At 36.1% G+C, this 25,139-nt stretch overlaps 1 long non-coding RNA gene across 2 annotated transcripts; it reads left to right on the top strand.

Moving 5' to 3' along the window:
• The first annotated feature begins 143 nt into the window (after positions 1-143).
• LOC110802701 (uncharacterized) lies at positions 144-24,838 on the top strand. 2 transcript variants are annotated; one of them, XR_008921424.1, is made up of 4 exons: positions 941-1,689; positions 2,779-5,394; positions 10,606-10,663; positions 24,119-24,838. It is a non-coding gene; the product is annotated as an uncharacterized lncRNA (long non-coding RNA). The 2 variants fall into 2 exon arrangements; XR_002537282.2 differs by lacking the exons at positions 10,606-10,663; positions 24,119-24,838 and having other exon boundaries at positions 144-1,689; positions 2,779-3,045.
• Positions 24,839-25,139: the final 301 nt, after the last annotated feature.

Genomic DNA, 25,139 nt, shown 5'->3' with positions numbered 1-25,139 from the left:
GTGTAAATTTAACTTGATAATTTGTCAGCTGTGTAACGGTGTTGTGTGGGTGAGTGGGTACTCTTTGGAGCAACTTCAACGGTGAGCTACAAGATGTTGCGGCTATGTTTATCACATTAAATTTTTAATTATAAATGATTAAAATTATAAATTATCACATTGATGGGCTACAGTACTTGACTGATTTCCTTCAATATTGCATAAAAATCCAATAATTCCCAAAATACGTTACTTTCTAAGTTAATTTCCACCATACCGTCCACGTAAGCAAGGGAGAGAGAAGTAATTTTTTTTTCCGTTTCAGCGTTGAACCGCCATCTGAGATAGCGGTTTCGTTTTAAAGCAAAGACATCTCAGATGGCGGTTCAATGTTATAAACCGCTATCTGAGATAGCGGTTTGCTTTAAAACAAAACCGCTATCTCATATGGCGGTTTGCTATAAAACATAACGGGGGTACGGTTAAGTTTTTGTTTTAGAAGCTCACTGTAAGTTTTGATTTAGGGAATATATAAATCGCTATCTGAGATAGCGGTTTACTTAAGTCAACCGCTACCTGAGATAGCGGTTTAGTGCCGCTTTGTTAAAAAAAAAACCGATTTTAATGCTGACGTGGAAGGTATGGTGGAATTAAGTTAAAAAGTGGCGCATTTTCGAAATTTGACGTTCTTTAAACAATATTGAAGGAAATCGCTCACAATACTTTGTAGTTCCCTATAATATTTAATTTTAATAATTTATTTATTTGAGCAATATTTTTTTTGAGCTACGTAGCCCAAAATAGCTACAAGGATTTAACAACCGCTTATGTCATTGTTGTACTGTAATAGCCCAAATTTTAAGCAAATTATAACTTCATGATAATTATAATTTATTACCTTAATTAGAGTTTTAATTTTCCTTTGATAAAAAGAGTATTGTTTATTTTATAAAAAAAAATAGGGCTCAGTATCTTATCTCTCTCCTCTTCCCCGTGTCTTCTTGGTATGTTGCCACAATGCTGTGATTAAATATTTGTCAAATGTTCATTTCAATGATTAATTAGTAGTTCAATTTTATTGAATTTAAAAAAAAAAAAAATTTAACTTCCCACCTCCTCTCATTCTCTATTGTTTGGGCACCGACACCACGCCCGAGGTTTCTAAATCTCATTCTCTATTGGTACTCCAAATTCTCTATTGGTACTCACTTGTGTCCAATATAGACTTGTGACAAAGACTTCCTCCACCACACCCACCTTCCACCGCCTACTCCCTTCAAGCGAAATTGTGAGTCTTCCCAACAAAATTCACCAAAAAGTAATACTTACCTTCATCCCTTACAATTGAAATGAGGTAAAGCCAAATCCTAAATTACCCATTTAATTTTCTCTCTCCTTTGTGTTAATTGTGATGTTGATCCTTCGTCGGAGATTCGATGTCACTACTGATGTGTTGATGTCGATGTTGTTGTTGTTGTTGTCACTTCTGCTATTGCTATCCCCTGTTTCTTTGGTTTAGAATCACAAAGTGAATTGGAGACTACAAGTAAGGTTCATTATGAAGAAGTAGTATGGAGTTGAAGAAAGTTGGGTGGAGTTATAGATATCTCGGAGTTCTTGTTTGTCGAAGTAAAGAATGGTTATTAAGCCGACCGAGAAGAACGAGTTGGGGAATAGAACATCCGAAATTGCGCGAAGAGCTTGCTCAAGGTAACCCCTGGACACCTCTTTCATTCATAACCTTTGAATTTATGTGTTAACGACTTAAATGCAAATCTATGAATATTCATTTTACAATATTAAGCAACCTCTCTTATAAAAGTTTTAAACTTTGGTTTAGCTAATGTTTTCAATACACATTGAATTGTCAAAGATGTTTTACGAATTACTCTTAATAGATTTCTATAATAAAACTATTGTATTGGTGATATGAAAATGTGACTTTTGCCTTGTTGGTTTTATTTACTATAGTGTGGATGTTTGATATCAGTAAATGAATTAGAGAATGGTGATACTTTATGGGTTAGATTAATAGCGAATATCATATTTTGTATTGGCGATAAAGTTATAGAATCGGAAGATTGAATGGGAGTGAGCTAATTACTTTCAATTATAATCGGAGAAACTTTATGAGTGTTGGAGATTTGAGCTTAGGGTGATTAGAGAATTTAGTGATTTCCGCCGTATGTGGCAATTCGGAATTGATTATCGCCGTATGTGGCAATTCGGAATTGATTATCGTCGTATGTGGCAAGATGGTAAACCGTCCTCATCTCTGGTGTGACTGTTCAGAGGCTCCCGGGTCACGTAAAAGCTAGATTTGGGGGTGTGCACACTAGAGGTTATTGAAAATAGTTGGCCAACGAAGAATGAATGTACTGTCAGGGGCTCCCGGGTACATCTCAAATAGATTGTCGGGGGCTAGCTCCCGGGTCTATCTATTGTTCAGTAGATTGTCAGAGGCTCCCGGATCTACTTAGAATGGAGAATTCAAGGAATTAGGAATATATGAGAAAGGGTTTATACGATTAGAGGAGAATTCAAATAGAAAACCATTAGAAATCCTCAAAGGCTCATTTTGTTTTATATTTTATTATTCAAAATTATTTGAGAACGACGTTTAGAACTTTGGTGTACTATTTAACGTGTTTATGCTTATATGATTTCGTTAATATTTATTTTACTGAGTGGAGTGGTGGTTACCAGCTTTGCTGATTCTTTTCTTTGTTTTGGTGTTTGTTTTATTGCTCTCCCCTTTGGAATTGAACCTGCGACGACCCATTTAATTATGGTGAGCAGGAGATGCAGGTATTGGCGTTGAATTTTAGGTACACGTGAAGTAAAGTTGAGAGCTTAGTTGAAGTGTACTTCTATGAAAGACTTTAATAAGTGTGTATAAGTTAATTGAATTCTTTTAGTTATGTAATATTATTAGTACTTAGCTTTGCATCCACTTTATAAGTAGGCGTAGCAGTAACACCCTGATGGTGTATTGGGAAATTTTTATATGTTGGAATGATGTAGTTGATGCAGGTTAAAGGAAGTATGACGTAATACCCTAAATAATATTTTAGGTTGTCCATATTTAGGGAAATGCTGTCGAAATTTTTAATAATTAGTTAAGGTTAAAATTTAATTAGTGTCTTTAAGATAAGCTTAAATAGAAGGGTTGTTACATGTACCATGGTGGGCTACCTGCTCACATGCTCATTTTTTTGTGAGCAGGTCCATTTTGTATCAATTGGAGTTGCTCTAAGACTTAAGGCTTAAATTGTGTACGAAGTATGTTACACGATCCCAAAAGGTTAGCGGGTTTATATTGAGTCGGGTTATAATCAGGTCGGGTCATATTGGGTCGGGTTGTGTCGGATCGGGTTATAGTTGGGTCGGGTCAGCTCGGGTTGGATTATAGTCGGGTAAAATCGGTTCGGGTTGGAGCATGTCGGGTTGTAAACGGGTTTCCTGATTATAACAGGTTCATATCATATCGGGTCGGGTTCATATCAGGCTGGGTACATATCAGGCCGGGTTCATGTCTGGTCAGGTCAATTCGGATACAATTATAAACAATATCGAGTTATTACTAAAATCATAATTTTCAATATGTTTATATTATAATATGGATATCTTAATTAAGAAACAAGGACGGTAACTAAATTTTAAAAGTGTTAAAATTTTAAGACCAGTAGAGTTAGTGAGTATATAGTATATTACTTAGTTTTATCATAGATAACGATGAACTAATCACTAATGCCTAATATTGTTCATCACTTCGTATTCATGAAACATTTATTGATGAAAATTAATACTCCTTAACTAATAACTTAGTAACTAATAATAGATAGTGATGAACTAATATGTAATGAATTTGTAAAGTTTCTAAATATAATTTTATCATATATTCATATCGGTTTAAACTGCAATAAGACTAACATGATCAACAACAAAACGAGACAAACAAGTTCAATTGTATATGAATTAAGTCGATTTAGTTAAAACTACATAGTTTTCCGATTAGTTCTTTGGTAATAACTTATAATAAGATTTGAATTAGATCAATTTAGTTTAGTAATCGATTAATCAGTTGAATATGGGTCAATAAAAGAGTGCAAGACTAATAAAATAATACAAATTCATAAGTTTTATAACATTGCCAAGAATATATTAAAGATTATAACATTCTACATTTGATTACTCAAATAAAAGGATTACGGGTTGTAAACGGTTCGGGTTGAAACAATTCAGGTAATAAACGATTCGAGTTAAAAAAAGGTTCGGGTTGTAAACGGTTCGGGTTGAAACAGTTCGGGTTGTAAACGGTCCGGGTTGAAACAGTCCGGGTTGTAAACGGTCCGGGTTGAAAAAGTCCGGGTTGAAACAGTTCGGGTTGTAAACGTGTTTTCCCGGGTTGAAATAGTTCAGATGGAAACAAATCGAGTCATTAACGGGTTTTTCAGGTCCATTCGGTTCAGGTAGAAACGGTTCGTGTTGCCGCATGACGGTTTGTTATCGGATCTTAATCGGGTTAATGTTTTCGAGATGGTTCGGGTTGAATATTATCGGATCGGATCGGATTTCGGGTTCTAGCTCACGGTTTATTAACGGTTCTGGTTCTTAACGATCGGATTAATCCAGCGGGTTCAACGGTTCGGGTTAAGAATTGACAGCTCTAGGTTTAGCTCTATCAAACGAATTTCACAAAACCCTAAGTGTTAATATAGTGTAAACTAGGTTTAAATTAAATAATGTGATTAAATTCTTAAGACAAATCGATTGAACGAGATTAGAAATAAGTATAATTATAATACCCAAATTTTTATTAAATTATAAATATATTTATCATATTTATAAAGTATCTTTAAGAGAATTTTAAATTAAAGTTGCATTTAAGTATTTATTTAAATGTATTTTATTTAATTAGAAATACTTATTATTATTTTTTCGAGGAGAAAAATATTTTAAAAATAAATTAGGCAAGCTAATTTTGTTTTTGGAGGAGAAAAGAATTTAATGCGCAAGTAAAATTAAAATTAGAAACCATGTCTTTTAATTTTAAAAAAAAGACACTCTTGTCTTTTCCATCATTAAATCATATCCCCAAAGCCTATAAAGATTTATAGGTGATCACCCTCAAAACCCCTACTTGCGATCGATTTTAGCCTAAGGTTTCTTCTTCAAAGTTGTAGATCTTGAAAAGTCATTGAATGTTAGCCTCAAGAATTTTTTGATTTCGAAATATAGATTAGGAGTTAGGCCGTTTCAAAATTTTGCAGTCCTATTTCAAATTCTTCTCTCCCCTTCTGTTCCCCTTGCCGCGCACGATAGTCCCACATAGGTCGAGCAGCACCAGCCCAGCAGGCCGCTGCCCCTCCTCACGGCCTCCGATCCAGCCACCGTCGTCGTGCCCTTGTGCCGGTAGGTATCTTTCTCTTCCTCCCTTCTTCTTTATGTAATTGTTTTAATTAAGTTTTATATATAAAATAAAGATTAGTTATGTTAATTATAATTAGAAATCAAATTATGTATTTATTACGATTATGATTTCTAATTATATTATTGATTATAATTTTCAGATTATATTAAAAGTATAAAAGCTTTATTTTTTAGAGTTTTAATGCATGTTTTAAATTGATTTTCTTGTTAGGGTTTTAAAGGATCAATTAGGTTAATTAGTTAACCTAAAAACTAATAATTTCATATTATTTATGATGGTTTAAAGTTAATAATATTTCTGGAAATTTAATTAATAGGTGATTAATTATAGTTTATTAAATTATTATAGGAGGAGATTTCTAGTGCTACAAGGGGAGAGAAGAAGTTGAAATAGTGATGTAGAATTTTGAAACAGCCAAAATCCTAATCTATAGTCCAATCAAACGATTCTTCAGGAACAGTTCAATAACTTTTCAATATATACAACTTTAAAGAAGAAACCTGTGGCTTAAAAACTACCGCAGATAGGTGAAATAAGGTCAAACAAAAGTTCGACAGAAAAAGAGAGAATTCGAGTTAGGATTTTGCTTTTGTGTTTAATGAATATTTGTGAGCGATTTTAAGGGTGATCACCAATGTTTATAGGCTTTGGAGATCTGTTTTAATGATGGAAAAGACAAGAGTGTCCTTGTTTTAAAATTAAAAGACATGGCTTCTAATTCTAATTTAAACATGCGTATTAAATTCTTTTCTCCTCCAAAAATAGAAGTAGCTCGCCTATTTTATTTTTAAAATATCATGAGTTGGTGGCTGCGGGTGTGGTGCAGCGAAGAGAAAAGAGGGACGGGCAGGGGAGTTTGTGACCTGGAAGGAGAGAGAGCAGGGAGCTACGGTGGGTGTGCGGTGGTGGTTGCGGAAGTCGAGTGGTTCTGGGTGGTTGGTGGTGGTCGATAATGGTGAATATGGTGGTGGAAGATGGTGGTCGTGGGTGGTGGTTTGAATCAAGGAGAGGAGAATTGATTTTGTGTTCTGTTGATTTCTTGGAATTGAATTGAACAAAAATCAGTTTTTGTAAATAGGTAGAGTGATGAACAAGGGGAAGTCCTTGGTCCCCAAGGCATGAATGTAGTCAGATTTCAAGGAAAGGGGAGTGGGAAACATACGTGGAGGGGAGGAAGAAGAAGAGAAATGGAATTTTTCTCTTTCAAGGGTATTTTTGTAATTTCGCAAGATTAGGCCAAAATTTATGAAATTATTGCTATTTTTGGAAACTACTAAAAATAGAAATGTTTAATTAAAATAATTCCTTATAAAAATTATCGTTAACGAAAAATAAATAAATTTTCGTTTATAAATTTATCGTTTAAAAATAAATCGTAAAATCGTTTAAATTAACGAAATTCGATTATTCGTAATTATTTAAAACGAAATCAAGCTAATAAATATATTTAATTTTAATAAATCGAGTTTAAAAATTTTGAGGTATTACACAAAATTAAACAAAAAATACCTATGGCTTTCCATTCCCCAGTCAAGAAATCAGAGTCGGGCCCCAAACTCGCGAACTCTACAAAGAAAAACCGGGGCACCCTTTGTCGTTGGATTTATCCGAACCCCGAAAAGTCTTCCTTTCGTCCTTCTCATGCAACAAATATCCGCCGGCACCGTAGTTTCGGACCTTGTAAGTGTATACTAGGTCCTCCACTCGGAATTCCATCCCCAATTTGCCAGCCAAGTGGTCAACAAGGTGCATGACACGCCAGACCTGCGGCATCAACTGCGCCGGCGACACTCCTAGGGTTTTCAAGACACCCCTTTCTAGCGGCGTAAAGGGGTAGGTGTACCCGATTTTAAAAGGATACTCATAATAGCAGACCCAGCCGTCTGATGTCCAATCGGCCCGTTCATCGGGCAACGGCAAGTGAATCACCGCCGACGGTGGGAACCCGCACTCAGCCTTCAGCGCCGCCGCATCTTGGTTTCCCCAGGTCGCCGCCTGAGCATTCTTTTTGTCCAGGATGTTTCTCGGACGGAACAACGGTCTGCCGTCCAAATCGCACTCAATTACAACCTTCTTGTTTTTTGCTCGGGTCGATTTGGTCCCCATTTTTTGCGACATGGAGGATGAAAAACCAGAAAACCAGAAAAGAAGAAGAAGAAGAAGAAGAAGAAGAAGAAGAAGAAGAAGAAGAAGAAGAAGAAAATGGTGGTTACCTGAATTCTGGAGAGAGAAGAACTCCAGGTTTTTGCAGTTGAGAAGAGAGAGAGAGGAAGCGTGAGGAAGTGGAAGTGAAGGCATGTATTTATTGAAGTGACTGATCGTTTGCTTCTCGAGACCGTCATTATAATCACACCGGTCATTGGTAGAGCAGGAGGTTATTTCCTCCCTTTTTTCGAAAATGAAAATCCATTTTTCTTTTGAACTTCCCGGAAGAAATTCAAAATGGGTTTTGGGACAATTGTTAGGGGGAAAAATATCCTCCTTAGTGACGTGGCTTAAATGTGCCACCATGGAGTATACATAGCAGCCAGCAAGGCATGAAGGGTGACTGATCAACTTGCCTACAAAGGCTATGTAAGACGGCATCGGTTACAACAATAGTTAATAGAAGCTTAGGTTAAGGGAGGGAGCATTAATGGCTTAATTATGCCGCCTTTTTGTGCATTACGTCTCATTGTAAGGCTATATAAAGCCTCGAATGATCTTCTTGTAACATATAACGCTTACTTGCTAATAATACACTCTTATTGCTCAATCATATTATTCTTGTCATCTCGTTATTATCTTGCTCGAACGATTGTTAGCACCACCCTAAGACAAGTTCGACCCTAAATAGAATTTGTCCAAAACAGTATGATTTTATCATTTCTTTTTTAACAAGTAATGACAAATTATTGCTTCTTAATTAATAAATTGTGTGCATATGTAATTTTCGTATAAACGATTGAGGTTTGTTCTTCGTAAAACTCTAGGTTTATTACGTGTTTGAATATACGAATATGATGAAGACGAATTCCCATGTATTAAATAACGGCCAATTAAGTTGGTATAGGCGACATAGTCGATAATGAACAACTACTGAGTAAAACTCTACAAGAGATAAATTATGGCATGAATCAGAGAAATAAAGACTCGATAAAGGCTCAGTAAAAAGATAATAAGAGATAAATTTTGCTAGGAGTTAAAATAAATAAATAAAGACTCGGTAAAAGATAATAAGAGATACATAATTAATTAGGAGTCAACTACCATTGCTCTATATAATGCTAGCTAATATGCACTATTTTACCCCATAAAAAAAGTACAAAGTAATATATAAATTATCAATTCCCTCTTTTTACTTAATTGACTCGTGCATCGCACGGGCTTAATTCTAGTATCTCTATTATATAAGTGAAGAGATGAGGAGCAATAACGTAATCACACTTTTGGTGTCCCCTTTGGAATAGTTCATTTTACCCTTGGTAGTTGAAAATCAAATTATTAAAAAAAAAAAAAAAAATACTCCAGCAAACCAGGAAAGTATATCAAGCACTTTTTTCATCTTGCGAAAATTGTAACAGTTCACACACACACACACACATAATCCCTTGATTCTCTCCTCCATAACTGATGAAAAAAATAAAAAAAAAAGTTAAAAACCCCATTCAAAATAGAGGAGAATAACAGAGGAGCTCGACAAAGGCCTTGCGGCAAGTGGGCAGTTGAGATTAAAGCTTCCTGTGTTTGGCTAGGCACCTTCGACACTGCTGAAGCCGCTGCCCGTGTAATACCTCGTATTTTTCTGTATTTATAAATATTATTTTATTATATTTATAAAGTATCTTTATGTTTTTTAGAATTTAAACCGCATTTAAATATTATTTAAATGTATTTTTAATTAATTACAATATTTATTATTTTAATTGATTAAAAGACGAATTTATTATTTCAAGTTGGGAATTTAATTGGGTTTCAAAAGTAAAACGGTTTTAAATGAATCTAGCCCAATTCAATTCCAAGTTCAAGTTCAAACAAATTAAGCAAGCCCATCTTATGTTTTATGAAACCCGTAAGGGAATCCTAAAGTCTAACCCATCTTAGAGTTTCCTAAACCTATAAATATAGGTGCTTACCCTTAAAATCCCTCACTATTATTCATTAAACCTAAAAGTAAAACCCTAACCCTAAATTCCTCTTTCTTTCATCGATTATGTTTGGCCATTTTTCTCCAACTTCCGTTCGTTTTCAGAAAAATATCTCTTCTTCAAAGTTATAGTTCTCGAAAAGTTCTTGAACTTTGCCTCAAGAATTGATCGATTCCGAGTTATAGATTAGAAGTTATGAACGTTCTAAAATTCTGCTGCAGTAATTTCTCTCTCTCCTCCCTTGCGGCACTCTCTTCTCCTTCGTCCGCCCTTGTCTTCGGCCCCAAGCAAGCCACGAGCTTGGATCGCCCATGCCCTTGAAGAGTGCTGCCTTGCCCCGTGCCTCACGCACACAAACTCCCTCACTCCCTCGCGTCGCTCGCCCCTCTCGCCTCTGCTCGCAGCGCACCCGCACACGATTGCTGCGACGAGCCTCGCGCCCCTACCTAGCGCTCGTGCTGATGCTGCTTCGTGCTTCTGTTGCTCGTTCCACTTCCCCACACGCAACACACCCGTGTTGTGTGTGTGTGTTATTGTTGATAATCAAACTCCGTATACTTTTTAACTTTTCCGAATTCCGTTTTTAAAAATATTTGATTATTTAATTATTTTGGATTATTTAAATTGCTGGGAACGGTTATGAACACCGTATTTTATTATTGTCGTATTTAAATTGATGAGATTGATTTTAATGTTTGAAATTATTATTTTCAGATTTAATGAAATAATAAAGTGTCAATTTTTAAGGACAAAACATGGTTTTTATTATGACCTATTATTAGGATTTTAATTCCAATTGATTAGGCGATTGATTCACATAATTTAATGACAATTTAAATTATGGGGATCAAAGATTTGTTATGAAGTTTTAAAGTGCTAGTTTTAATGATTTTAAGGCCAAAAAGTCAATTTTTTTTATGCTAGGACTTGAGTTGACTATTTGAGACTATTAATTTAACGAATAACGATTAATTTCTAATTAAACCAAGGGTTTTAGTTTCTTAAATAGTTGCTGGAAATTTAGTAAACATGGATAATAATTAAGTTTCTCCTTTGTGTTTATAGGAGTTGATTTCTAGTGAGTCGTGATTCGCACAGTGGCCCCCGTACTTAGGTATTCCAGGTACGTACAAGACTAGGGTGACCACCCATCCCTTGAGGACTTAATGAAGTATATTGAATGTGAATCATGTGAACTTATGTGTTGGAATTCATGTTGATGTGTAGACAAACATGTGAGAATTGTTATTGAATCTATGTGAACGAGCATGTTATGAATTGAATTATGCTTTATAGATTCTGTTGAACTATCATGTTATGGACTTTTATAATCGTTGAATTATGTCAAGCATATTGTTCAAGTTGGTATGCATGTATGAGTGTTGCGCATGCAAGTTATTATGATTATGCTATAGTACGGGATGTCTAGCATACAGTGAGCCTATTGAATATTGCCGCAGTGCATTGTTTATTCTACCGCAATTGTAGAATACGTTTAGAGAGTTTATGTGAATTGAACTAAGGACTATTCGTGCTAAGGGCACACCCCGCTTGTTAATAGGCAATGTCGGGTTATCTCAAACAGTGTTTTTGAGAAGGAACAATGGGAGTAATTTCACTTGAGTCTTATGTTTGATCACAAGTCCTAAAGGATTAAAATGAAGTGTCATTGTTGTATTACGTGTTGGTGTACTTGTTGAATTATTTGTGAGTTATGTCTATGGGTTGAGTCTTGAACATAACATACTAATTAACGTAAAGTGCAACCCGAATGAGCTTCAAAACTCTTGGAGCGTATATACCTCGAGTATGAACAATAGGGGGAGTCTTGCCGGAAAACTTGTACTCCTTGAATGATACAAGACGTTGTTTCATTCTACTTTTTATGCTGTTATGAATTGGAATTCTGTCGGTATGGCCCGACTGTCGGTAGGAGTCCGAGTTATTTTTATTTGGTGTATGGTTGGCTCCCATCACCCTTTTCTTTCCTTTTGAGGATACTTTATTTTACCCGTTCGAAGCTAATTCTTTATTAAACTGTGAGTCAAGAGTCGTGTCAAGTGTCGAGTCTTGTCTCCATGTTTACTTGTTTATTAATTGGCTTTTGCATGTGGATTATTAATTCGTTGAGTGAAGCATGTTAGAATAGAATGTTATTCTAGCTTTTTCGTACTCAGCTTTTACTGACTTCGTGCTTCATATCTTCTGGTCATGGCCTTCGCCTTAATGACCCTATGATGATACATCATTGCATTTGCGTTGTTGGGGAGTAGATTTTAATAAAACAGGTTTGTAGAGATAACTTGCGGGAGAAGTTATCATGGGATTCGTGTTTGAGAGTTTATTTCTCTTCCGTACTTTATAAACTCTACTTTTATTTTCTAGTCATGACTACTTAATTCATTTAGACTATAGTTAATGGATTTTAAACTATTTAATGCTTTGGTTTTGGGCCTTAGTGGTTCCAAGTCGATAATTGACCATTAACTATTTAATACGTTTTGAAAGTTAGTTAATTTCGCTGCGTAATTCTAGTAAATAGCCTTAACCATTATCAGGTGGCGGTAATATCTTGGTAATTCCTTTGTTTAAGTTGGAAAATATTTTATAAAAAGTAAGGAATTATTAGGGTGTTACAAAGTGGTATACTAGAGCTTAGTTTCAGTTCTTCTTTGTAGTAAGTAATACTACAAAGTGGTAATCAGGAGACTAAGGCTGCTTTGTAGTAATCCATACTACAAAGTGGTATTTGCGAAACTTTAGGATTTTTGAAAATTGTTTTCCTAAAGTCAAAATGCTATTTTGAGTACTCAATATTTTGAAAATTCAAAAACTATTTATTTTAAGTTATTTGAAAACTTATCGGTTTTATTTTAATAAATTTTTCGGATTTATTAAATTCGAACAAAGTCGAATTAAATTTCAAAAAAAAAAACATTTCCGATTTTTTTCCGGACTTCTTTCGGATTTTCGAAGAGAAAAAAAAAAGAAAAAATCTTATTTATTCGGATTTTCCGAATTTTTCAAAAAAAAAAACATTTAATTTTCCGAATTATTTAATTTATTTATTTATTTATTTTCGGAAAATAATCGAATTAATTAATTAAATTATTCGATTAATTATTTTAATTTTCGATTTTAATTTTTAATAATTTCGCGTATATTTGAATTAATTTATTAAATTAATTTCGAAAATTATTCCTATTTCTAAGTCAGAAATGGTAGATTAAGAAGGGCATTTAATTTAGGTCTGCATTAATTAAGTGTTATGTGTGAAGTATTTATTGTGCATGTATGTACTCAAGTTTGATCATGTTTTGTTTTGCTTTATGGGATTAATTGCATCACGATTCATGATTAAGCATGTACCTGTGCATTGAAATTGTATGGCTCCACAAACTTAAACTGTTTTCTCCCCTTGGAGGTTGAATTTTGTTGGGAACACGATTAGGAGACTCTTAAGTGTGTGTTTTTAGGACTTTAGAATGTTGCCTTGAAAGCTTTCCAATCTAAGACAGCTACAGGAGCTTGATAGTGAGACTCCACATTTGTATGTGAAGAAGATTGAGTTTGCATGCAAATATTTTGCTACGTTTAAGAATACGCCACATTTGAGGATGTTGGAGTAATTCTAGTAGCCCCGGATAGAGACATGAAGAATAAATTCTGAAAAAAAATTCTTAAAAATAGCTACAGATGGTTGGCCAAGAGATGATGCCAATCTATTGTCGGAGCTTTGGCGATAGATAATGCTAGAATATTGGAAGGAGAGGACAACTCATGTACTCCATTTTTAGTTGACCCCTGGATAATATGTTTCCCCGTGATTTTATCCTTCAAAATGAAATAATTAGATGAGAACTCCACAATAAGATTATTATCGGAACATAATCGGGAAATTGAAACAATGTTGCGAGCCATATGAGGAGCACATAAAACATGAGAAAGTTTAATTGATTTTGAGGAAGAGGTGGAGAGAGAAAGATATCATGTGTCGGAAATAGGAAACCTAGTTCCATTACCTATAACAATTTCTTCGGTACCATCGTATGGGTGATGAAGAGCAAGGTTGGACAAGTCATGAGTGACATAGTGGGATGCACCAGTGTCTAGAAGCCAAAAAGAGGGAGACACGGTGTTGCTTGTTGTGGCAATGTGAGCTTGTGATAGTGTAGACGGAGGTGGTTGAGGAGGCAGGGTAGGCTTAGCACCAGGCAACTTCTGTTGGAATATGGGGCAACGGTACAAGGAGTAGCCATGTGTGTGTCACCATTGACAGCGCCCTAGATATCCCTGCCCTTTAGGTTTCTCATTGTGGGTATTCTTTTTGTAGTTGGTTCCTACCTTATTGGAGTTGTAGTAGTTATAAGCATTGTTGTCATAAGAGGGAGGTTTTGGGGTGTAGGTGTGAGTGGAGGTTGCATGGACTGAAGCGGGCAATAAAGAAGGTGTGACATTAGTGTGAAGGGCTACCTCTTTGAGAAGTAATTTCTCACGCAGTTGGTCAAATATAACGAGCGAATCACGATTACTAGTAGCATCTATGACACTTTGATAGTTAGGGTCTTGAATACCCTCAAGCACTCGTTCAATCGGATCGTCGGGTTTCTAAGGTTCATCAAGCACCACTGCAAAAACTCGAATAGCATTCATTAACTCAATAATAATCAGCATACCTTTGCTTATGGACTTTAGGTTTGCTTTCACTATTTTGGCATGGACCTGAGTATGCCGAGAAAAAGAATGAGCCAGAATATCCCAATCTTCTTTGGTCATGTTGGCTCGAGATACTAGAGGAACAATATTATATTCAAGTGTACCAAGCAATGCACCAAATAACAACTTATCTTGTCGAACCCACGTAGAGTGAGCCGGATTAGGAGAAGTGGTGTTGTCTCTGGTGATTGTGGTTGTAGGTACAGGATGTGCACCATTATGGAATTTGAATAGACCATTCCCAATGAGAATGGACTCAAGTTGAAGCTGAAGGAAATAATGCCCTTGGTCCAAGTATGCATATAATATTAAGTCTAATAAATGCGGTTCAGTATTAATTAACAAGTTAATAAATTCAGTGAGATCAAGTGAGCTAAATGTCTAGCTAGAGGCCGCTTCAGTTCAAGTGGAATTAATGATATTAATCCACAGCTTACTCTAGACTGAACCCGTAGGGTCACACAAATAGTACGTAAACGGATCAAGTATTTAATGGCATTAAATACTCCATCTATGGATATTCGGAATCGACGGATCTTGGTTTCAGTGGGAGCTAAGATCGTCACAAGTAAGAAATGAATACTCCGGAAACGATGATATTACGGGAAACGGAAATATGGATCGTATCGGAAATATGAATATTATCCAAGGCGTAGATGTTGCCGGAAACGGAAACATGGTACGTATCGGAAAATATTATTGGAAATGGAAATATTGCCGGAATCGGAAATATTGCCGAAAACGGAAATATTGTCTGAATCGGAAATATTATCGGAATCGGAAAATAATTCCGGAAACGAAAATACTAAATATTTGTTCGAAACGGAAATTAATTCCGGAATCGGAAATATTAAATATTGGTCGTATCGGAAATGAATTCCGGAACCGGGAATTTAATCGGAAGCGCATCGTACGAATTAGCATCGGACGAGGCTTGCCAGACGAAGGCCCAGCACGAAGCCAGGCCCGCGCCCAGCAAGCCAAGCGCCCAACACGAAGGCCACAACCTCGCCAGGCCCAGCGCAAGGCCGTAGGCGCGCGCGCTGGAGCGTGTGCTCGTGGGCTGCGGGACAACGCCCACTCGTGTGGGCCGCAAGGCCAGCGCGGGTGCGTGTGCGTGCGTCCCTCGTGGTCGTGCGACACTCGTGTTCGTAACGAATCCTGATCCTATCGGAATTCGTGCAATGATTAAATCCTAATCCTAATAGATTAAATTTATTAATTAGAGTTTAAATAGGATTCTAATTAAATAAATCCATATCCTAGTAGGATTATAATTCCTTTCCATAAACTCTATAAATATAGGCCTAGGGTCACATATTTAACAGACGATTGAAGTATTCTAAAGGTAAGTTTTTGAAGAAAAATCAGCCATACACTTGCATCTAATAGCTGAAATTCCTAAGCTACCTTAAGGGCGATTCTAGTTGGTCAAGCTTGAGGCGGATCCGGACGTACTGTGGACTATCTACGGAGGGACGACATTTGGAGTCCTAAAGACTTGTTATTGTTCGGTTCGGGCGCAGCTAGGGAAGGCACGCTACAAAGTGTATGCATCTATACTATGCTAAATGATTATGTGTAAATAATATGTTTCCTAGCATTATGGTTTTTCCGCATGATTTATGTTTTGTCATATGTATCATAACCTAACAGTGGTATCACGAGCCTCTTATTATTTTCATAATCTAAATTGCATAAACATGGTTAAATATTACAAAATTTGCAAGGAATTAAAAGGGGTGATTAATTTTCGTAATTGTTAATTAATTGCAAATTGCGTTTATTTAATTATATGTACGCAGTTTTCGGCAGAATGTTCGTTACTCAACCAAATCGAGTGATTTTTGTGTCAATTCCGCATGTAAAAGGCATTCTAAAATTTTGACAAAAAATTTTTTTTTCGCCGAAACCCAGAATTCCCAAATTAGAAGCCTAACTATGACTTTTCGGAGGTTTTAGTTTTTCGAACGCAAAAGTTTGTAAATTTAAGATGTTAAATTAAATATTTGCGATTCTTGTTGATAAATCTTGACTTTTTGATTGACCTACTGTATATGTTTAACAAGTTTGAATGCCCAGCCTTGTTAATTATGCAATCTAATTTGTAATTATGATTAATTTGTTGAAATTCGAATAATTTAGAATTGATTTGATTTTCATAATTAATTAATAATTTAATTAGATGCCTATGATTAAAAACCACCATAAAAATTGTTAATTTATGTTAAATTTCAAATTTTTATGACCTAGATTTGAATCCATGTTAATCGGAAATTAATTGATTAATAAATTTTCGATTTTTCGCCCTAAAATGATGAAATTAATATGATTTATTAATTTGTCATTAATTTTGAAAATAAAATTTTTAATTTTTATGCAATACGCTCATAAAACTTGCACGCACAAAGCAATGGACGCTACGTGTTACCCTTAAGGGGTGTTGTATAGTGCGGGCATGTGACGACGAGCAAGGGAGCTCGTCGCCCATGTGGTACAAATGCAGCGAGCAAGGCGAGTAGCACGCGAGCACAAGGCAACAGCCCTGCCTTGCGTCGAGTGCTGCGATGATGCATGGGCGTGTGGGCGAAGGAGCAAGACGAGCGAGCATGGCAGGCGCGCGCGCGCGGGCAGCGAGGGGTGCCTCGTAGCACGAGCGCTGCCTCGCCCAGCCTCGCCAAGCAACTGCTGCGTTACGAAGCAGCGAGCGATGCTGCGCGCAAGCGTGGCTCGGCTTGCTGCGTTTGCGCGTGGCAGCTGCTCATGCCTTGCTTTGCGATCACTCGTGAGGGGCGAGCTGCCTCGTGGACTCGACAGGGCATGGGCGCAAGCCCATGGCCTCGTCTTGACCCGATTGATGCGCTTTGAATTTAATTTTTAATTTTCAGTTTGAAAACGATTTTAAATTAATTTTAAAATTCGAAATTTAAATTGTTTTCTTGGATTTTAATTTTGAATATTATAATTATTATAAATTTCATTTATACTAATTATTTTACTAAAATTAAATCTTGAATTAATTTAAATTCGTTTAATTCAACTGAAATAAATTAAATTAATGGATTCGATTATAAATTTATATGAGCTTTAAATTTTAATTAAATTTGTATGTTTCCGGTTAGACTAGAAATACATTTTTATGTTTAAAATTAGTAAAGCATATGAATTTATTGGTTTAAGTGGGAGCCCTTTTTAGTCATAAACTCTTGATTAGGTCTACAAATCCTTTAAGGTTAAACAACTTTATTAGAATTAATAAGGACTGAATAATTGGTAGATTATTGGTGCCCTTGATTAATTGCTGCAAATGTTTATATGATGGATACAATGTGATGCACTAACCAGCTATGTGGGCCATTCTTGATAATGAATGGATGAATGGTATATATTGTATATGTACTGTTTTGCAGGTTATGGAGTGACTAGTATGGCCCAAATAGGATAGGAAATATGGTCTGCGTACAATTAATTTGAATGTAATTGGTCTAATGCACCAAATTTATTTTTCAATTTAAATATGGTCTGCGTACCATCAAATAGTTGTAATTAGTTTAATTATAGCTTATCCTATTTGGAGAAATTGGCGCCTCCCAAGGTGAAATTCAAGACGAAGTTTCCATTTTCGAGACGGACTTTGAAGTTGAAGCTTCAAGATGAAGTCGGGCCATACTAGATCACATTTATCTTATGCATGCTTTAAGTTATTTATTTAAATATGTCTTAATTATGCATGAGATTGTGGCTTGATTATGTTGCATGATTAAGGATTTTAGTTCACTTAAAATCTAACCAACATAGTAAGAGCCTTAAGTTCCAAACTTAAAAATTGAGTTAAAAGGTGCCATGCCAAAACAAACACTTACTTGGATATCCTTTACATCAATCTAGTAATAGTTTTCGCTCAGCGAGGTGTTACTTATTGGTCCTAAAGGGGTAAGGTACACAAATAATTGTGAGTACATGTTAGTTTTGGTGAAACTCAACGATATAAGTAAGGAGTCCTTTTATGTCGTGGCAAAATCGATAGGTTCTTAGACGTACCTATCAACCAAGATTAGTTTCTAGACTATTAGCAAAAAGTTTTTGCTTACCTAAAATGTTTTAGAATTGAGTCAAAATACATAATGTGCTTAATTCTTCAATGGTTTTAGGATCTTGGAATCATTTTATTCACACCTGCCGGAACAATAAATTCGAATAAAATGCTAATAACTTGTTTGAATTGCATGATTGCTTTAATTTTCAAGTTATTATTCATGATAAATGTTTAGACTTTGCATGCTTCAATGAATGTTTTAATTATTGGTTATAATTAAATATCTTGCACTGCAGTAAATCCTTTTAGAAAGGTAACAGTAAATTTCCTCGATTGGTAGTGAATCCAAGAACGATTCACGGAAATGAGAGAAAATGAGCGATTTAAAATGTACGTTTCTTATAGCGACTTTTATGGTTGTTTTCGAGTATCAAAGTCGAATGCCAAACCGATTGGTGCTTGTGAATTCAAAATACAATGTAGTTTTGAGATCGTAAAGCATTGAGTTTAAACACTCAGCTTTACCAATGGTTAACAACCTAACATCTTTGTCCATTTAATTCTCGAATGAGTCTTGTCCCTAGACATTCGAATAGATCGATGCTTAGAGATCTTTAGAAGCTTCTGGTAAGATCATCTAGTTGAAACAGAATATTCAACATAAATGGTAAGAACTTTGTTGGAGTGACATTGGACATGTCTAAACAAAGTATAAAAGTCAACACTAGAGAATGCAATTCTTAAGGCTATTAGAAAGGGTAAAAGAAATAGGAAAACAAGGAACAAATGAAAGGAATTTACGATTCCGTTTCTTCCTATAAGTTTATGTTTAAAGAGAAGTGACCTAGCAATGAAACTTCCTTGGTATCATATACCGCTTGAGGTTCTTACTTCGGTAAATAACTCAAACAATGGAAGCTAGGCTACACTAATGACCTACAAGTGGAAATGAAGCATGGCAATGCTACATTAAGTAGGGTCATCTAGTTTGTTTTAAGTCCTTTCAAAGGCTGGAACTTAATGGCTATTTTGTTCCATAACCAGCATACCTAAATTTCTGTTTCAAACACAGAAAGACTCACATTCAGAAGAACAAAAACAATGTTTGCTTGTTTATTTGAATGAAATGGTCATTTACGGGTTGAGTCAATATGGTTGATTAAAACAAACAACTCTTTAACAATAAAAACTTTACTAGGTTCAAATCAAACCCTTGATTTGAGTTCCACTAATCTTTGGCATTGTTGCTTAGACTATGTCAACAAGTTAACATCACAAGCTCTATTTCGATGGACTTTTGAAAGTTGATTGATTTCTAGATCATTCAAGACAAGCTAGTCTTACTTTTTGAAAGTAACAAAAGATATGAACTATTGTTAGAACGCCTAGACAATAGAGTTCAAAGCTAAAGAAAGATTTTATGACTTAATTATTTCACATGGATTTGAGTGAATATAGGTTTATTTACTCAAAGTGATATAAACTTGAATCTGTTTGGCTAGTTCAAAGATTCAAAAGTATAAAATCCACTTGGCAAGGAATCATAAAGATCTAGGTCAGATCATGTTGATGATTACTTAAGTCAAGAATAATCATCAATGATTGTGTGTTGTAATTTTCACGATCTAGCTCCATAAGATATGGCATATCTACGTTGGAATGATCGAAGTCAATCAGTACTTGATTCGATCAATGATGAATCATAAAGACTTTTCCTATAATTTCTAAAAACAAAATGCTCAACTACCACCAAACTAAACCAAATTCCTCAAAGCTTTTGAAAAGTAATTTCAGAATATCTTTTCAATAATTATATATCTAAGGAGTTGCTAAACTCAGTGGGAGCTTAGTGTTTGTCATTTGACAAACTAAGGCCCAAGTATAGATATATGTTTCATTGTGATTTATTCAAATGAGACACAAGGGTATTGTTTCTACCACGAATTTTTGAGAACATAATGTTTGTTTGCTCGAAATAATGTTCTTTTGGAGATTCGTTTCCAAAATGACAAGTGGGAGAAAATAGACCTCGAAAGTCTTCGAGGCGAACAACAAACATAAAAGGACATTCCGGAGGCTTTTCGAAGTTCTTCAGAAAATCTGAACACATATTCTTAAGGACTTTAGAAGTGGCTTTAAAGAATAGACATCTCTTAGAAGTCTTTACAAGTGCTTCAAGGAGAACGGAATATTCAAAGGACTTTCAAGTGGCTGTTGATATTCTATTGTTTGATGTTCTATACCCAAGTAGGCATAGAGTTCAAGTCACAGAAACTATGAGATTCTTCTATTAGATAGTGAAGAAACATATAGTTCAGGTCAATGAAACTATGAGATTCTTCTATTAGACAGTAAAGAAACCCACAACTTGCAGTCAAACTATTATGTTGATGAATGAGTTTGTGACTTGTAAGAAAGCTATGACGAAACCTAGATTCCCTAAAATGGTTAGAGGCCATATATAGACTCAAATGTTTCAGATGGTTAAAGGCCATAAAACATAACCAATGTTTTGATAACAAAATTAAAATTTTGTTGATTTGCAAGAATGGGTTAACACCTATTGGTTGCAAATTGGTTTTAAGGATAAAAACCATCATGTTAGGTTATGATACATATGACAATACATAAATCATGCGGAAAACCATAAAGCCAGGAAAGCATATTATTTACACATAATCATTTAGCATAGTATAGATGCATACACTTTGTAGCGTGCCTTCCCTAACTACGCCCGAACCGAACAAGAACAAGTCTTTAAGACTCCAAGTGTCGTCCCTCGGTAGATAGTCCACAGTACGTCCGGATCCGCCTCAAGATTGACCAACTAGAATCGCCCTTAAGGTGCTTAGGAATTTTCGGCTATTAGTGCAAGAGAGTGGCTGAATTTTCTTTCAAAAACTTACCCTTTGAATACTCCAATCGTGTCTATAAATTATGACCCTAGGCACTTATTTATAGAGGTATGGAAAAGGAATTATAATCCTATTAGGATATTAATTAGTTTAATTAGAATCCTGCTAGGACTCTATTAAATAATCATTATCTAATAGTTTTAGGATTTAATCATATTTCGAATCCCGATTGCTTTAGGATTCCCGCACAAGCATTTCACGAGCACCGTACACCCGCGCAAGCCTTGCGGCCCACGCTAGGCGCACAGCGCTCGGCCCACTGCTGCTGTGCTCTCGCGCGCGCCCCAGGCCTTGGCTGGGCCTGGCCTTGCGCTGGGCCTGGTCGAGGCTTGGCGTGCGATGGTGCGTGTTGGCTCGCTGGGCGATGGCCTGGCTTCGTGTTGGGCCTTCGCCTAGCGGGCCTCGTCCGATGCTAATTCGTACGATACGCTTCCGATTAAATTCCCGAATCCGGAATTCATTTCCGATACGAACAATATTTAATATTTCCGATTCCGAAATTAATTTCCGTTTCGAACAAATATTTAATATTTCCGTTTCCGGAATTATTTTCCGATTCCGATAATATTTTCGATTCTGACAATATTTCCGTTTCCGGCAATATTTCCGATTCCGGCAATATTTCCATTTCCGATACTATTTTCCGATACGTACCATGTTTCCGTTTCCAGCAACATCTACGACTTGGATAATATTTATATTTCCGATACGATCCATATTTCCGTTTCCGGCAATATCATCGTTTCCGGAGTATTCACTTGCTTGTGACAATCTCAGCTCCCACTGAAACCAAGATCCGTCTATTCCGAATATCCATAGATAGAGTATTTAATGCCATTAAATACTTGATCCGTTTACGTACTATTTGTGTGACCCTATGGGTTCAGTCAAGAGTAAGCTGTGGATTAATATCATTAATTCCACTTGAACTGAAGCGGCCTCTAGCTAGGCATTCAGCTCACTTGATCTCACTGAATTATTAACTTGTTAATTAATACTGAACCGCATTTATTAGACTTAACATTGAATGCATACTTGGACCAAGGGCATTATTTCCTTCAGTCTCCCACTTGTCCTTAGGGACAAGTGTGCATTTCCTAATTCCTTTGTCGCTCGATGCTTGCTCTTGAACATAAGGTAAGAGTTGTCATCCTTATTATGTTCAGAGGTGTTTCTCGGTTTCAGAGTTCAACTGATCAAATAAGCAGATAATCATAGCCTATGATTCATCTGAGCACGGCCATGCATTTCACAGTTTCTAGCTCTCCGAGTGGCCTTGTACAACTTTTAAGCATCTCATCCCGATTTATGGGAGGACAATCCCAATCTTGCGATCTTGAGATTAGACTTCGTTTGATAGGTGATTACCTGAGCGTTGCCTTTATGGCCTCCTTTTACGGTGCGACGGTTGGTCAACGTCAAAGCAACCAGTTCTCAAACAAGTAATCTCAAATCACTCAGGTATTGAGGATTTAGTGTCTAATAATTTTAATAAAATTTACTTATGACAGATTTTCATCTCTTACAGTAAAGTTTCATAGGTCTGTCCGATACTAGTCTTCCCAAAGTAAGTATCTATGCAAATGATTTATGACATTGCCATGTCTACATAGTTCAAGAAACAGAACTACTAGTCATCTTGCATTCTAGTCGTCTAACGTTTTCTATGCGTCCAATTTTATAGAAAACTCCAACCAGGGACCATTTTCAACCTTTGACATTCAAGTTCACTTGATAGACATTTCTTAGTCACAGGACTGGTCCTGACAGTCTATCTTGAATATTTCGTCAAATTGAAGGGACTCATCATTTAATACTAAACCAAGATTAAATGGAATATGAAAATACATTTCATATATGATAAATGTTCAACCCCAATGTTTTACAACCATGGGACTCAAACCCATCTTTAAAACAGTTCATGGAATTCAAAGCTATGCTTGATTTCCAGTGCCACAATGTGAGTGTTGTTTCTGACTTGTTGCATAGGTTTAGTTATCATGCTTTGCCAATCTTAATATCCTTTTCATCGAATGTTCTTCGAGATAGATGATAAGATCTTTTGAGTATGTTTATTTTGTGATCTAGTCTTTTCTTGCTTCAAGAGTGGTTCTACGCATTTTTCAATGAAGAACCATCAAGCCAGCAGACATGTGATCTACCCAAGTTCAGTGAAGAACTCTTTAACATAAACAACCCTGTTTTATTGCTTCATAGGCAATAAGTACTTTTACTTCAACTTTATAGGTTGCTAGCGATGCTTTGTTTGGAATTACTTATCCAAGCAGTTCACAGATATGTGGAATACTTTCCAGCTGTATCTTAGAACATAGAAATTAATATTTTAATTTCCCACGCAACAACTCATGGTCTCCAATCCATGTTGCCATTTCAAAACACGATGCTCTATAGCTCGTCCTTATCAATGGTTAACTCCAAAGGGTCTTGCTTGATTCTTTGCCAGTGTTTATGCGTGTAGCATTGATGAGCGACATTTATGTCGCTCTTAGCCTAGGATTTCATTTCATTTTATTAGGATTTTATTATTATTTTTACTTAGTTTTATCATTTTTAGTTCGTTTGTCGCGTTTTTGCATTAATCATATCATTCTCTCGTTTTGCGTGTATTCTAGCCGTTTTCGCTATAAATGTGTCTTTTATGCTCAATTTCATAGCATATGGTTATTTGGAGTGTTAACGTGCTAAATAATGTGATTTTTGGTTTAGACGATGATTTAAATGACTTGACGATTTGCAAAAATGTTAAACGAATTAAATATGTGATTTTCCGGTTTAATAATGCGTTTTCCGATTTTAATAATGTGCTATACGATTTTCTAGCGTGCTAGACGATCTTAGAATATATTTTACGATTTTGTTGATATGCTATACGATTTTGTTCATTGTGCAGCGACGAGCCAAGCTCGTGCTAGACGATGGGCAGCGGCAGCCATGTAACGTGCAGCGACGAACCAAGCTCGTGCTAGACGATGGGCAGCGGCATCCATGTAACGTGCAGCGACGAACCAAGCTCGTGCTAGACGATGAGCATCGGCAGCCAAGCAACGTGCACACGAGCCAAGCAATGCCCATAGTAGCAACAGCCACGCATCCACTGTTGCCTATCACTGCACCATCGCAGCACCAAGCAATCGTAACCCATCGTAGCAGCATCATCGTATTGCACCAACGCAGCACAACAAGATCATCGCAGCAACAATGCAGGCCACGAGCATAATCTAGCAGCGCACAGCGGTGCGCCCGCACCAAATGGGTGCGCCCTCACACTCACCAATCTTGCACTCGAAAACATTCTGCCTTGGACTGAATATTTGGAGTTCCCTTCCGGTGCGCCCGCACCGGCCACCGTGTCTGTTCTATTTAAGCAGCAGCGCAGCGAATTGACGGGGGGGGGGGGGGAGATTGGTGTTTTAGGTCGAGCTCTTGGCTGCGATTAGAGAGCAACGATTTAGGAGTAGTGTAGGATAGATTAGATTAATTAGAAACACAAATTCGTAGCTTAGAATCTGAATTTCGTTCTCCATTTTTCGAATTTCAATTTCAGTTTTGTGTTCTTCATTTTTAGCCTTTTTGTTCTTCATTTTAGTTTTGTGTTCCTCAATTTTCGAATGCATTCAACTCAATTCAAGGTATAATTCTCTCTCTTTTGTTTTAATTGTCTCTTTAATTATCTTTGTTCTTATTGTTTAATTAGTTTATGCTTTGTTATGTGATTTTAATTTTGAATCTTTTTTGGTTGAATTTGTTGGATTTTACTTTGAATTTTCATGTTTGATTTTAGTTGATAGAATTAGTTTGATTTCCTTAACTAGTTTCATGATTAGGATTCGCTTTAGTTTAATCTTAGTTTTAATCATGTTAATTGAGTAGTTTTAGTCTAGAGGTTAGGGTTGAAGCTTTGGGGTTGAATT

This window comes from Spinacia oleracea, chromosome 5 (assembly GCF_020520425.1).
Source record: "Spinacia oleracea cultivar Varoflay chromosome 5, BTI_SOV_V1, whole genome shotgun sequence".
Lineage (NCBI taxonomy): Eukaryota > Viridiplantae > Streptophyta > Magnoliopsida > Caryophyllales > Amaranthaceae > Spinacia > Spinacia oleracea.
Note: the sequence above shows the minus strand (reverse complement) of the source record. Positions and strands in the feature narration are given on the sequence as shown.